Source organism: Schistocerca serialis, chromosome 4 (assembly GCF_023864345.2).
Source record: "Schistocerca serialis cubense isolate TAMUIC-IGC-003099 chromosome 4, iqSchSeri2.2, whole genome shotgun sequence".
NCBI lineage: Eukaryota > Metazoa > Arthropoda > Insecta > Orthoptera > Acrididae > Schistocerca > Schistocerca serialis.
This window is the reverse complement of record NC_064641.1, coordinates 759,767,942-759,781,093: the sequence shown is the minus strand read 5'-3', so window position 1 is coordinate 759,781,093 and position 13,152 is coordinate 759,767,942. Positions and strand designations below refer to the sequence as shown.

Below are 13,152 nucleotides of genomic sequence, written 5' to 3'. Positions count from 1 at the left end.
GATGACATAACATCGCTCTCATTATATGTTGTTTATCATGTCAGTCGCATGAGCAGTGGTCTTCAGCCCCCACTTACACAGAGAACATCGCAGAGCTAACCCACTGTATGGCTTGATATGTGATCCTGACCACCAGCCAATTGCAAGCCCCAGCCGATTCCGTGTGCCAGCTGAATCTGATCGCCAGTGGTTCCAAAGTGCGTGCCGAGTCTAATTGGCAGCACTTCCCACACGCCAGCTGATCTCGAGTACAGGCTTATCCCGACCACAGGCCGATCACAAGGACTGGATAGCAACAATGGAGTCACTCTCCTCTCTGCGCTTTTGACTTAGTCACTGGTTAGCTTACAGATCTTTTTGACTCGGTGCCTCTCCACCAAGTTCAACTTTACTGCTTATTGTTCTTTAACATAATAACGTTATGCATTTGCATAGTTATTTTTACATATACAATAGTGTATATATGTATTGCTTTTATTTTTATTTATTTATTTACTTATTTAACCTGATAAGATTAATGCTTTCTGGACGCGTCTTACACTAGACTATGGTTGCATGTGTAATTTCAAAACGTATTACATCATAGTTGCTTTAATAAAATCATAACATTTTTAATATGTTCTTCTTTTATCTGCACATATTAGGCACTTGTGTCTTGAACTTGGTAGAAATTATTTGTCTTTCCACCTTTTCCTCGGTTTTTCTAAAGACCTTAAGGCCAGTGAATAACAGTTCATCACTAATTCAGGTATTCTGTGCTGTACTGAATGCCTTAACCTGCTCATGTAAGTTTCCCATTCCTTGTTCTTCTTTGATGTCTGTTTCACCCACATGCCAGATAGTTTGTGCCCCGCTGCTCTCCGTAGAAATGACATCTCCAATGCTTGCATTCTTCGTTCATTTCTTTTTGTTACACTGCACAATTCACTCTCAAATATCATTGTTGATTTTGACACAGATCTGTAGAGCTCATATAGTTTCCTTGCTTACTTTGGTTCTGAAAGTTCTATACTTTGTTCCCTTAATGTAATTGGATGTTTCCATTTTCTTCTTTACGTCAATTTCTGTCGTTAACGAGACAGTATTTCCTAAGACATTGAACATGTTTACTCTTTCTATTTTCTGATCATTTACTATTATTTTGTGGGAATTGGCTCCTGGCCACTGAAAGCAATAATTCTGTTCACTTTGAAGACGCAAACTGATTACATACTTTAGCGATTTTGGATCAAATATTAACAGCTGTCTGGAGTGTATTCTCGGCTCCAAGGAAGTCATGACCTGGGACACGTAACAAATGTCGAACTGGACAGATATTTACCTGAAGCCTATTTACCAAGAAACAGCGATACCTTAAATTAGTGGTAAACCAAAAAATCAGTATATCTATTGTGGATAACGAACTGCGACTTTGATTTAAATTGGCTGTTTATCTAGTTACTTTTTTACGATTTATTCAACCATGAACATGTTTTCGAGCCTCCATCAGATAGAGGTGTTACAAGAACATTATGTCATTGCACCACCTCCATCTGATGAGCCGGCAGTGGCTCTAAAACATGTTCATGGGTGAATAAATCGTAAAAAAGTGACTGGTGGCATATTTATTACCAGATAAATCGCCAACCAAAATATTTCTGTACTGAACACTATGGCAACTGGTTCTATTATTATTATGAATCCCAGCAATGTCAGTGGTCTGTGAGTAGTACAAATATGCACCAAGAAAAGAGACTGGCTCACTTTAAGGAAAAATAGATCAAATTTTATTTATAAATGATGATACTGACTAATTTGTCCTTCTTGGGTACATCCACTGTCATTGTAATTGTAAATGAATACTGAAGAAACTAAATTCATTAGGATTATGTTATATTTCTTTCTAGTAAAAGTATGAAAACCTAACAAGAACCAGTGTTACTTTGAAAATTTTGCCACTTGACAAAACTATTCAGGATTTTGTTGAGATATTTTTAATATTTGCAGCTGATGAAATGCAGAATGCTTAAATCTTAAAACTACTAAGGGCATAATGTAAAAATATTGCTTCTCTTTCAAAGTACAGAGACAATTACCTCAATTAAAAAGGCAAAGTGACTTCATGTTAATTTTTGTGAGTGACTGGTGAAAGTTGAGTAACGAAAAAGAGTTAGTTCTTTTTCAGTGAGTGAGCAGTTCTGATCAGATCTCTGGAAAGAACAGTTTGGAGGACGAATAGCAATTAATAGTAGTCCCTTGGGGGTGCCAAGTTGGGACAGGCTCTAGGAGAAACCAAATGCAAGATTTTATACTGTGCATATCAAAGTTGTCTGCCCCGATACCTGCGTCGTCAGCGCAGCGGTCTGTCACGCCCGGCTAGGTCGGAGATTTTCTCCGCTCAGGGAGTGGGTGTTGTGTTGTCCTCATTATCATTTCATCATCACCAGTGGAAGGCAACGGTAAACAACCACTGGAATCACTTCCCTAGGTGCTCCTGCGGTGGACCTCTCTGACACGGCTTGCCCCGTGGCAAGAGCTGCTGTAAGGCAGAACAAAAAGTTTTAGTTATATGGAAGTTAATAGCTAAACCTGATGTGGTGGAAAGTTTATGAGGGAAAGTGGGGAGGAGGGGGGGCAGGGGAGAGGGTGGGACGGGGTGGCCAAATGATTAGTCGCTTGTGTGGAAAAAATTTTATCGAACCGACTCTGCCAGCTGTACACTGGAACCTTCTCACTCACAAAGTCTAATCCCAGGACTGAAGAGATTAATAACGTGTCCATGGCTGGGGGTGGCGCTTTCCGTAACGCAGCCGTATTATCTACCGTAGCGCGCCAGTAAGAGAGATGGCGGCTCCGAGATCAGCGTGCTGATGGCTGCCCCAGGGCCCAGCATGCATAATGCATGCTCCCAGCCAGCCGCGAACGCGCCACTGTTTTATCGATGAAGTTCAGCTTCCGGCGCGCTGATATATCATCGCAGCGAAGACGCAGTGTCGTCTTCGGTCGGGATTAAAATCTTACTATCGTGCTGGCTAGGCAGCGTCACGATATGCCCGAGACAAAGCAGCAGAAAATAAAACAGATGTGAAATTAGTGCTTGCAAACAATAAATGCAGGTCAACAGATACTCCTGGCTTTCAACGCCGTCCTACATCGTCAATAACTAGAGTTCGTGCTAGATAATTCGTGACATGTCCAGATATACATCTGTGTCGTGAGCGCTGGGCGATTCCATGGCTTTGTTCAGAAGGGAGAACCACAGCAGTTAACTGTTGTCTACCGATCCGGACATTTAGTGAGTTCTCGTTGTTATCTCTTTACCACATACCACAAGAGCAGCCACGGCGTGCCAAACATGATGCGTGTAGCGTGTGCGGGGCGCGTACGGGCCAAGTCCCGGCCTGTCAAACTGCTTTGCTCGATCCGTCTTTGGAAGTGCCAGGAACAGAGCGACACTTCATTTAGCGGCACTTTTCTGTCGGCACAACTCTCTGAATTCAGCAGAATCTTGGTGTCAGCGCTGTTTACCCCTCGCTATTTGTTCGTGGTACGAAGGGCATTCACGTGTGCAGTGGTTGTTTGCACAAAAAGAGGCAGTCTAGTGATCTGTAGAATGTCAATGACAGAAGAATGAGGATTCTCAGTTCGCATAAGAAACGATTAATGGACATCCCTAGGCTCATTGGTGATTAAGGCAACAGGCATGTCGCAGTGGATACACCGATTCCCGTGAGATCACCGAAGTTAAGCGCTGTTGGGCGTGGCCGGCACTTGGATGGGTGACCATCCAGCCGCCATGCGCTGTTGCCATTTTTCGGGGAGCGCTCAGCCTCGTGATTGCCAATTGAGGAGCTACTTTACCGAATAGTAGCGGCTTCGGTCAAGAATATCATCATAACGACCGGGAGAGCGGTGTGCTGACCCCATGAACCTCCTATCCGCATCCTCCCCTGAGAATGACACGGCGGTCAGATGGTCCCGGTAGGCCACTCGTGGCCTGAAGACGGGGTGCTGTATTGGTGAATAAGGAAATGCGATGTTCGAAGAATTCATTGTCTCCTTGAAAGAATTACAAGGAGAGTTTTATAAGGGTTCAAGGATACTGTCAATCTTGCCTATATTTTCCAGCTGCTTTCGACAGCGATTGCCGTTTCAGTTGAAAGCACCCCTGTGCATGTGCAGATACTGGCTGAACTGCAAGGTAATTCCAGTCTTAATGAGAAATCGTTTTATATTAAAACCTTCCAGGACGTTTGTGTTAACCGAGCGAGGTGGCGCAGTGGTTTAGACACTGGACTCGCATTCGGGAGGACGACGGTTCAATCCCGCGTCCGGCCATCCTGATTTAGGTTTTCCGTGATTTCCCTAAATCGCTCCAGGCAAATGCCGGGATGGTTCCTTTCAAAGGGCACGGCCGACTTCCTTCCCCGTCCTTCCCTCAATCCGATGAGACCGACGACCTCGCTGTCTGGTCTCCTTCCCCAAAACAACCCAACCCAACCCAACGTCTTTGTTGCTTTCGTCAGATAGGTTTTCCAGAGTCTCCATAATGAGGTATCAAAAGTGCTATGATAGCTGCCGAGAGTTCTTCCGGATTGTATGTCTATGGTTCATGGAACTCTTCGATCCTTGACGTTTCGTCCAAAGATACGTTGGACATCTTCGGAGGTGCTCCTGGTTGTGCTGAGTCTTGCCAACTGACGAGTCGGACGTCGAAGAACGGCCTAAATACCGTGGAAAGTGGGCGTGGTCTGGATTTCACGTGATAACAGAGATAAACCTTGTCAAGGATTAAATATAACTATCGATCATAGTACTTCAAAGATAAAAACTTCTCATCGATTCTGTAGTGCCACTGTCCATATATCGCTGAGATTCATAGCTTCTTCTTTTCTGTTAAAATTATCCCCATGTTTATATATTTCGATGGCTTCTCTATATAGCCGTGAATATTAGTTCGCCCTAGTACATTAAACTTCAGTTTCCGAAAATTTCACTACGTGATCACGCGACTGAAGAGCATGTTCCGCTACGGCTGACTTGTCTGTTTCCCCTAGTAGGCAAAGACTTTTATGTTCCTTCAACCGTGTATTAACACGTCTCTCTGCAGTTCCAATGTAGATCCTACCATATGTACACGGAATATTGTATACACCACTTGCAGGCAGAGGGGGACGTTTATCCTTAACGGGATGAAGTGCTTAGGCTATTTTCTTAGTTGGTCTGAAAATCGGTCGAACGCTATGTTTCCTTAAAATCTTGCCGATTTGATTCGTTACTTTTTTTGATGAAGGACATCACTGTGTCCTATCGTTGTCTTTGGCCTCCTGCTATTCGGTCGCAAAACTCTATTTCCTTACTGGAGTACCCATTATTCTCAAAAGCCTGCTTTAGATATTTTAACTGGGGGTCCAGGTATTCCGGTGCACCAATCCTTTTAGCTCTGTCCACTAGACTTTTCATTACACCTCTTTTCTGTTGTGGATGGTGATTGGAATCCTTACGCAATTATCTGTCGGTATGTGTAGCCTTCCGAAAGACTATGTTTCAAGCTGCCATCAGTCTGTCTCACAACGAAGACATCCAACAAGGATATTGCACTGTCTTTCTCGATTTCCATGGTAAACTGAATTTTAGGATTTATACTATTTAAATAGTAAAAGAATTCCTCTAAAGCTTTTTTGTCATATGACCAAACCACAAATGTATCATCCACGTGTCGATACGATCGACATGGTTTCATATTCGGTTATTCCACAGCTAATTGTTCGAATTTATCTGCGTAAAAATTGGCGATCATTGGACTCAATGGGTTCCCCTTGGCCACACCATCAACCTGCTCATAAAACTCATCCTCCCCCGGGAATTGACTAGGGTGCGACAGTGTCTAAAAAGAGCAGTCAAATCTGCTGGGAAAACATCCGCTATGATACACATATGTGTGAAAAACCTTTTTTGGATTATGGAACTAAATAAGTGACAATTACGTGACAACGTGAGTCCGAAATTCTGTGACACTGTTTGCGTCTGTCGGTTTGCTGACAGTCTGTGAAAGATAAAAGTTATGTCTGCAACTCCTCAAAAATAATTAAGAAATACTGAAAATTTGTTTTGTTTGTGATCTATGTCGCAGAGAAATGTGAAACATTAAACTGAGCCGTATGTAGTGCGACTTCACTGACATTTAAATGCGGCGAATTCTCAGTTTTGCCCTCTTTTTCCCTGCTCGCGCTCAGACGGCATGGCATGACAGGGGTGGTGGGGGGGGGGGGGGAGGGAGGGAGGGGGGAAACGAGCAGTGAGGCTGAGCGCTTTGATCTGTTTGTGTGTGTGTGTGTGTGTGTGTGTGTGTGTGTGTGTGTGTGTGTCAAATGAGAAAATATGAGAAACTGGAAATCGCTCTAGTGTATCTAAAGCCTTCTGCGGAGAGAGAGCACAGTCTAACGTATGCAGTCGCTACACTAACTCCTGTGGAAGCTATCACCATGAAACAGCAAAAGCGACACTAGCGCCTCTAGCAGCGAGGAAGCAGCCTGTAAGGTTAATGTTTGTTTTTAATTATATTTCTGGTTAATTAAGGAAATAGTAATTATAATTTGGTGTTCTAAGCATCAGTAAATCATCAAGATACATTCATGATCGTGAAATAAAAGTGAAACTGGCTGAATCTTACTGATACAGTGAAAATACTTTCGGATATGTGTTAGTTCAACATATTCTACTGAAAGCAAGACAAGACGAACACAGTAATTCATGCTTGAGAAGCATACATTTCTGTTGCTGTCTGCCGTTGATACATTACAATTTTGTATGGTGTCTGATGATTTTCACTTCCTTACTTGTCACTCGACTTAATAATGCACGAATATTTCTTGTAACTGTATTTACTTCTGCTTGAAAAGCGAATGTGTTGAGGATTCTTGCCGTTTCTCGCTCAGATATGGCAACAGTTGTGGGATTGGTCTCTTCTGTGTTGGGAAACAGTTTTATTGCTTTTGACTTTCCATTATTTCTTCTGTGTGGTTTTCCCTTCAGCTATAACTATGGCGGCTTGCTTAGGTATTAAATGAAGGCATTAAATTGCAGGCAAGTTTCTTACGTTCCAAATTCACTGATTTGGCTGGAAACGTAGTGAACAAAGCTTCACGTTGACGTCATTGAGGTGTGGGGTATTCTGCTGGGTATCAGCGTCGTCTTTCAATGATATTTCGCTAACGTAACTCGTTATATGAATCAGATGCTTCCTGACACTACTCCTCCAGTACTTTTTTTGGTACATTTCAGTTCTCTTCTCCTTGAAGGGGGAAAGAGCGGGCTGTTCTAGAATGTGCTCCTTATTAACGTCTCTGTCAGGGGATATTTTGTGTATATATTTACTTTTTCCACTGTGTGTCAAGATGCTCTGTGTATGGTAATGAGGGGGGATTAAACTAATATCACCCAGTTGGCATTGTAGGAGGAGTTGCAACGGACAGTTCCGACATTCGTCTTATAGCCGAGGAGACACTTCCGGAAGTCCTGGCGAGAACTGTTGGTGTTTCTACCTTTTGGTTGGCTTCTCACCGTTTGTGGCTTGACCTTCTGTGGTGATGCCCCCAGAATAGTTGTTGTTGGAGTTTCTATTGGTTTTCCCTGCCCTCGAGGGTCATCAGCCTACCTACATTAGGGCTGTCCGAACGCCTTGTTTTTCTCACGTCTGGGCGTGGTTTGCATTCTCCCAGGCTGGTTGCTTCGACGGATGGTGTCATCTACATCGGACTGGGTTTTTGCTCCGACGCCTGGATCGCCTACGTCTCCTTACCTGGCCCCGTCTGTCCTCCGTTTTTGGGGACTTCACTGTGGTGGTGCAGTCGTCGGCCTGAGCTGCTGGCTCCTCTGTTTTAAGCCGCCGGTGCGCACCCGACGTGTCTCCCACGGCAGGAGGGAGCAGCCCCCCTCTCTGTGTGGAGTGTTGTCCTGAATCTGGATTCCGCCTATTCCACGGTGGCGTCGACCATGGTACGACAGTTGTTCGCCACGTCATGCATTGTTGCGCCACCTTCTGCCACTTCGGCGACTCGCTATTCTCTGCGGGCCGCCGGAGGCTGCCTCAGCTCTCCAGTCATAAGCCGGCATTCCTCTCTCCCCCCCCCCCCCCCCCCCCCCGCCCCTCTCCAGGGTTTCCCGCACCACCGCCTTCTTCAGCTCTTCCTCTCGGGTGTCTCCTCAGGTGCCAAGTTCGCCCGGTTCGTCTTCTTGATGCTGCGGCCCGAGAAAGACTTACATTGACGCCAGTTCGCAACACGTGGCCTACCTCACCGGGCGCACATTGGCTGATCTTCCTCTCCACAGTGCAAGCGCGACTGGACTGGCATGTTTCCCAGCCAACGCACTTCACTCATTTCTCCTTGTTGCGGCAATATTTTGCCACGTGCTCTTCTTCTTGTCACCTGAGCATTTCAACTTGGTGTCTAGTTCCACAAAGAGGAGCTCGGCCCGTACGTGAAATCCCTACTTACTTAGCTTGATGATTCAGTCAGCTTTCTTCCTCCGCCTCTGATTCTCAGCAGTGCCCACAGCCAAGATGAACAGCGGTAGTCTCTTTTTGATAGTCCTATAGTACAATCTTATAGCCAAAACTCAGAAACCATGCACAGTAGTCCTGTGCGGACCATCTCTTCTCCGCACAGTCACAGCAGTCCCCAGAGGAGCGCCTTAGCTGTCGACGTCTTCTTCTTCTGTTGTGTCTGTTCTGGCGTAGAGGCAGAGTACTCGTCCACAAAAGGCTTTAGAACCTCATTGTCGGACAATTGTTCTGTTCACCTGTCCAGCAGAGTGTTGTTGCACGTAACGCTGATCTCGCCCTACACAGTGTCCTCAAGTATGCTAAGGAAGTCCAACTAACCTGCACGTTGGTAGGCGAGACTGTCGTCTCTGAGTTTGGGCTCTTCTGCATGCTGGCTGTGTTGACATCTTTTGCAGTGCCTGGACCCTCTTCCAGGTTCTGGATTCGTGACCGCTGATTGTTTCATTGGCTGGTTGCTCAGTTGTCTCTGAGGGCACCGCTGCCGACAGGCGCACCTTCGACTTGAGCGTCCTTCCGTGGCGTCTGTCCTTTCCCATGATGTACGCACACTGTCAATGTGCTTATTCACTGTGATAATAGCAGACACGACAATTTTGCTGGAAGCGCTCCGCAAGTTCGTCCACTCAGCCTTCCCTCAACGGCAGCGCAGCGCCCAGCAACAGTGGTGCACATGCTACTACTTCCCAAGCGAAAATCTAATAGAATGAGTCCAGTATTTATACCTGCGGTCTTCCCCCTCCGTGGTGGGTTCCAAGCGTTCCCTCTGCGGTCAACACTCGATGTGTTGTTAGTCGTTCCATGATCGATCCGGTATTCCCACTGACGCTCTGACGTTCTTTTTTCGATCCAATGAGGTTCTAGTTGTTTCCTCTGCGCTCCACACTCCCTGGATGCATTTCCTAGGTGTTCCGTTTTCGGCCCGGTACGCCTGTCGAAGCGCTGGCGTTCCGTTTTCGGCTCGGTGCGATTTTGAGGTTCCCTCTGCGGTCCACTGGACGCGATCTTAGGCGTTCCATCTTCGGTCCGATGCGTCTGGTGCCCTGTGGTTCGTTTTCGATGTCTACACTCCCAGTTCTTCTTTTTGCAGAGTTCTTCTGCTGTCTCCGTTACATTTTCAGCAGTTCCAATGCAGCGTCCGTGGCTCGTGAGGTTTCCCGTCACATTTACCCCTTCATGAAGTTTTCGGTCACATTTATCTCTATGGATTCTTTTGTAAAACTGTCTCAGTATCTAGCGTTCTATGACAGAACCCTCCTCGCATCATGATTCGTGGAGTAATTGAGTTCGAGATAGTGCTCGGCAATGGCTGATTTAGTTGTTTTAGATGGTTCTGCCTCTCATGTTCTTTGCGTCTGATGTCAGCTATCCTGGTTGTTTGGCCAATGTATTACATGCCACATTGGTTTATGTAGTCCCAAGTAATCTTTCACATTCTCCAATAGCCGCGTGATCTTGCTAGGTGGACGGAACACGCGTTTGATGTTGTGCTGCCTGAGAGTCCTGCTGATTTCGACGAAATAGAGCAAATATGCCACAGTCTTTGCTTCATCTTGAGCTTCTTCTTTTTATCATGTGGCGGAGTGGCTGGTTGCCAATGTATCTATTGGCGAACGTGAAAGATGGTCTAGGCCTACGAAAACCGATTGTTTCCATGTTGATGTTAATGAATAAATTAATTTCGTAGCCACTAGATTTCGAAGTGAATGGTCATGGCCCAGCAGTTCACAACTGCTTCAACATCCATTCACTCTCAAACTTCCATAGAAAATACACTGGTTGTGAGCCTTGAACATATTCTGTTTGAAAGGAAGTTGGGCACTGTGCAACTTAAATTAATGAAACAAAGAGGATATCGTACTGCTCACGATGTCCTGTGTCGTAGCCAGAGTTGGCTCGCAACATATTTACTTACAAACCAGATGAGAAGTGACGTAGGATCTGAGGTGACCCTTTTCTTGGTACACAAGCGGCTATGTCAGAAATGAGACAGCGACAGGGCAATCTGAGATTTTTCAGGCCTCTGTGGTTGGAGACAGTACAGAATGACTTGGATGTAATGCTAAGGAGGTAGATGTGATGACGGTAAGGGAATGAGACTTTGGATTACCAATCTGCTTCTTATTCCTCTTCCGCGTGTTTTCAGTGAACGTGCAGCAGAGCACAGACACTAGTTTATAAATTCAGTAAATGTAAAACATAGATGAGGCTTATTACACTCACGGTCATAAATTAAGGGTATTTGCAGAATATGGGGTGTCACACTATGTGGCACTACACAAAACTGGCGCCAATAGCATAGGCACATAGGGAACACACACGACACAGATATGTAAGTCCACGGTATTGGTGTTAAGTTGAGAAAACCTTCCCTAAACCATGTGCTACAAAACGCCACTGTTTCCTGCGCATTTACCCCGACGTCAATATGGGATATTTTCACCATACACACGTACACAGGCCGCACAACGGGTTGGCATACTCTGGATCAGGTGGTGGAGCAGCTTTTGGGGCACAGCCTCCCATTCTTGCACCAGTGCCTGTCGGAGCTCCTGGAGTGTCCTAGGGATTTGAAGACGTGCAGTGTTACATCGACCGAGAGCATCCCAGACGTGCTCGATGGGGTTTAGGTCTGGAGAACAGGCAGGCCACTCCATTCGCCTGCTATCTTCTGTTTCAAGGTACTCCCCCACAATGGCAGCTCGGTAGGCCGTGAGTTACCATCAATCAGGAGAAAGGTGGGACCCACTGCATCCCGGAAAAGACGGACATACTGGTGCTTCACCCAGGAACCGCGCGACCGCTACAGTCGCAGGTTCGAATCCTGCCTCGGGCATGGATGTGTGTCATGTCCTTAGGTTTAAGTAGTTCTAAGTTCTAGGGGACTGATGACCTCAGATGTTAAGTCTCATAGTGCTCAGAGTCATTTGAACCATACTGGTGCAAAATGACGTCCCGATACATCTGACCTGTTACAGTTCCTCTGTTAAAGACACGCAGGGGTGTACGTGCACCAATCATAATCCCACCCCACGCCATCAAATCACGACCTCCATACAGGTCCCTTTCAAGGACATTAAGGGGTTGGTATCTGGTTCCTAGTTCACGCCAGATGAAAACCCGGCGAGAATCACTTTTCAGACTATATCTGGATTCGTCCGTGAACGTAACCTGAACCCCGTACTGTAGCGCCTGGACACGTTTCCTGTCTGCTGGAATGATTGCCATAATCTGGAGATCACACTTTGTGGCACACGGAGGGCTCCTGCTACGACCTGCTGTGTTTGACTAGCCTCCAGTCGCCCTAGTATTCTACCCCTCATAACGTCATCAATGTGTGTTCTTTGAGCCATTTTCAACACACAGTCACCTAGAAACGTCTGCACACTTACTCGCTGCACTGTACTCTGACTTGCACCAACACACCTCTGCGTATGGTGACTGCTGCCAGCACCACCGTGCGACGACCGCAGATCAAATGCACTGCATGGTCGTACCCCGAAGTGATTTAAACCCGCAAACCGCCCACCAGAGCGTTGTTCCACATGTATAAGCATTATGCATAATTTATGAGCATGAGTGTATATTCTCCAATCAATTACCCAAAAAAATGGCAACCCCAGCCTATAACTTCATTAGCTTTCGGGCATACACAGTAACTGGTAGTACAACAGACCACGAGCCACGGACGTCCCACATTTTATTGTTCTAATCGAAATTTTCAGTTCAAGTGCTCACCACAATGACAGAAACACACAGACATAGGTATATTCAAACAAATGTACGCTCGAAACCAATAACTATAGTCCAGAAGTACATACATGCAAGCTTTGTAACTCTTTTTGGGTGTAAAAGTTTAATTGAGTGTAGTGCTGAAATAATAGTATCCGCTGTAGGCTGTTAAGCATCCGAGGCTTCTGGCTGTAACTCCTCCCTATCCGGAACTGTCCTCGGTCTGCAAGTACGCCTTGCTTGACGTTGGAGGGCTCCTATTTACGGCAGTTGGGGATGTTTGCTTACATGTGATGCTACGTGACTGCGTCGCTTCCTACATTCAGTTCGCAATCAGTAACTGTGAAACCAGCGGTTTCTCAATGCGTGTGGCCTGTTAATGGACGAAAGCGGATTGCACTGTACGCCTCTGTCCAAGTTAAAAAGCATATTGATAATACACTTAGGTGATTTTTTTTTTTTTTTTTTTTTTTTTTTTTTTGCGCCTCCCCTTCATGATTCGGTCATTACGCATGTATGCTGACTGAGTAATCAGTGAATTCCTATCGTATTTATCGGCTGTGCATTAGAAATGGGTTTCTTATCATTTACTTTGATGGGCCGATTGCGCTATTTGATACGTAATTGATTCGACTGGTACACTGGATGGCGAATATGATGCACGCGAGCATGACCTGAGTATTAGAGAAGAGCGTAGAAGATCAGATAATATTAAAACCACACACGGCAGGTTTCAACAGCTACAGACACTTTCCAAGGCTTCAATATTCCTGTAAAGACATATGTGAGGGGCAAGATTATATTTATGAAATGTGCAAATAGTTTGTCAGGTATTGCACAATTTGCACATTACACATATTCAGTACTTTGTACTGTCA

General features: G+C 45.5%; 1 protein-coding gene across 1 annotated transcript in view; it reads right to left on the bottom strand.

The window, feature by feature from the left end:
* Nucleotides 1–13,152, bottom strand: part of LOC126474750 (uncharacterized) — a gene marked incomplete at its 5' end in the record, with an annotated part of 503,945 nt that overhangs the window by 350,683 nt on the left and 140,110 nt on the right. The window lies entirely within an intron of this gene.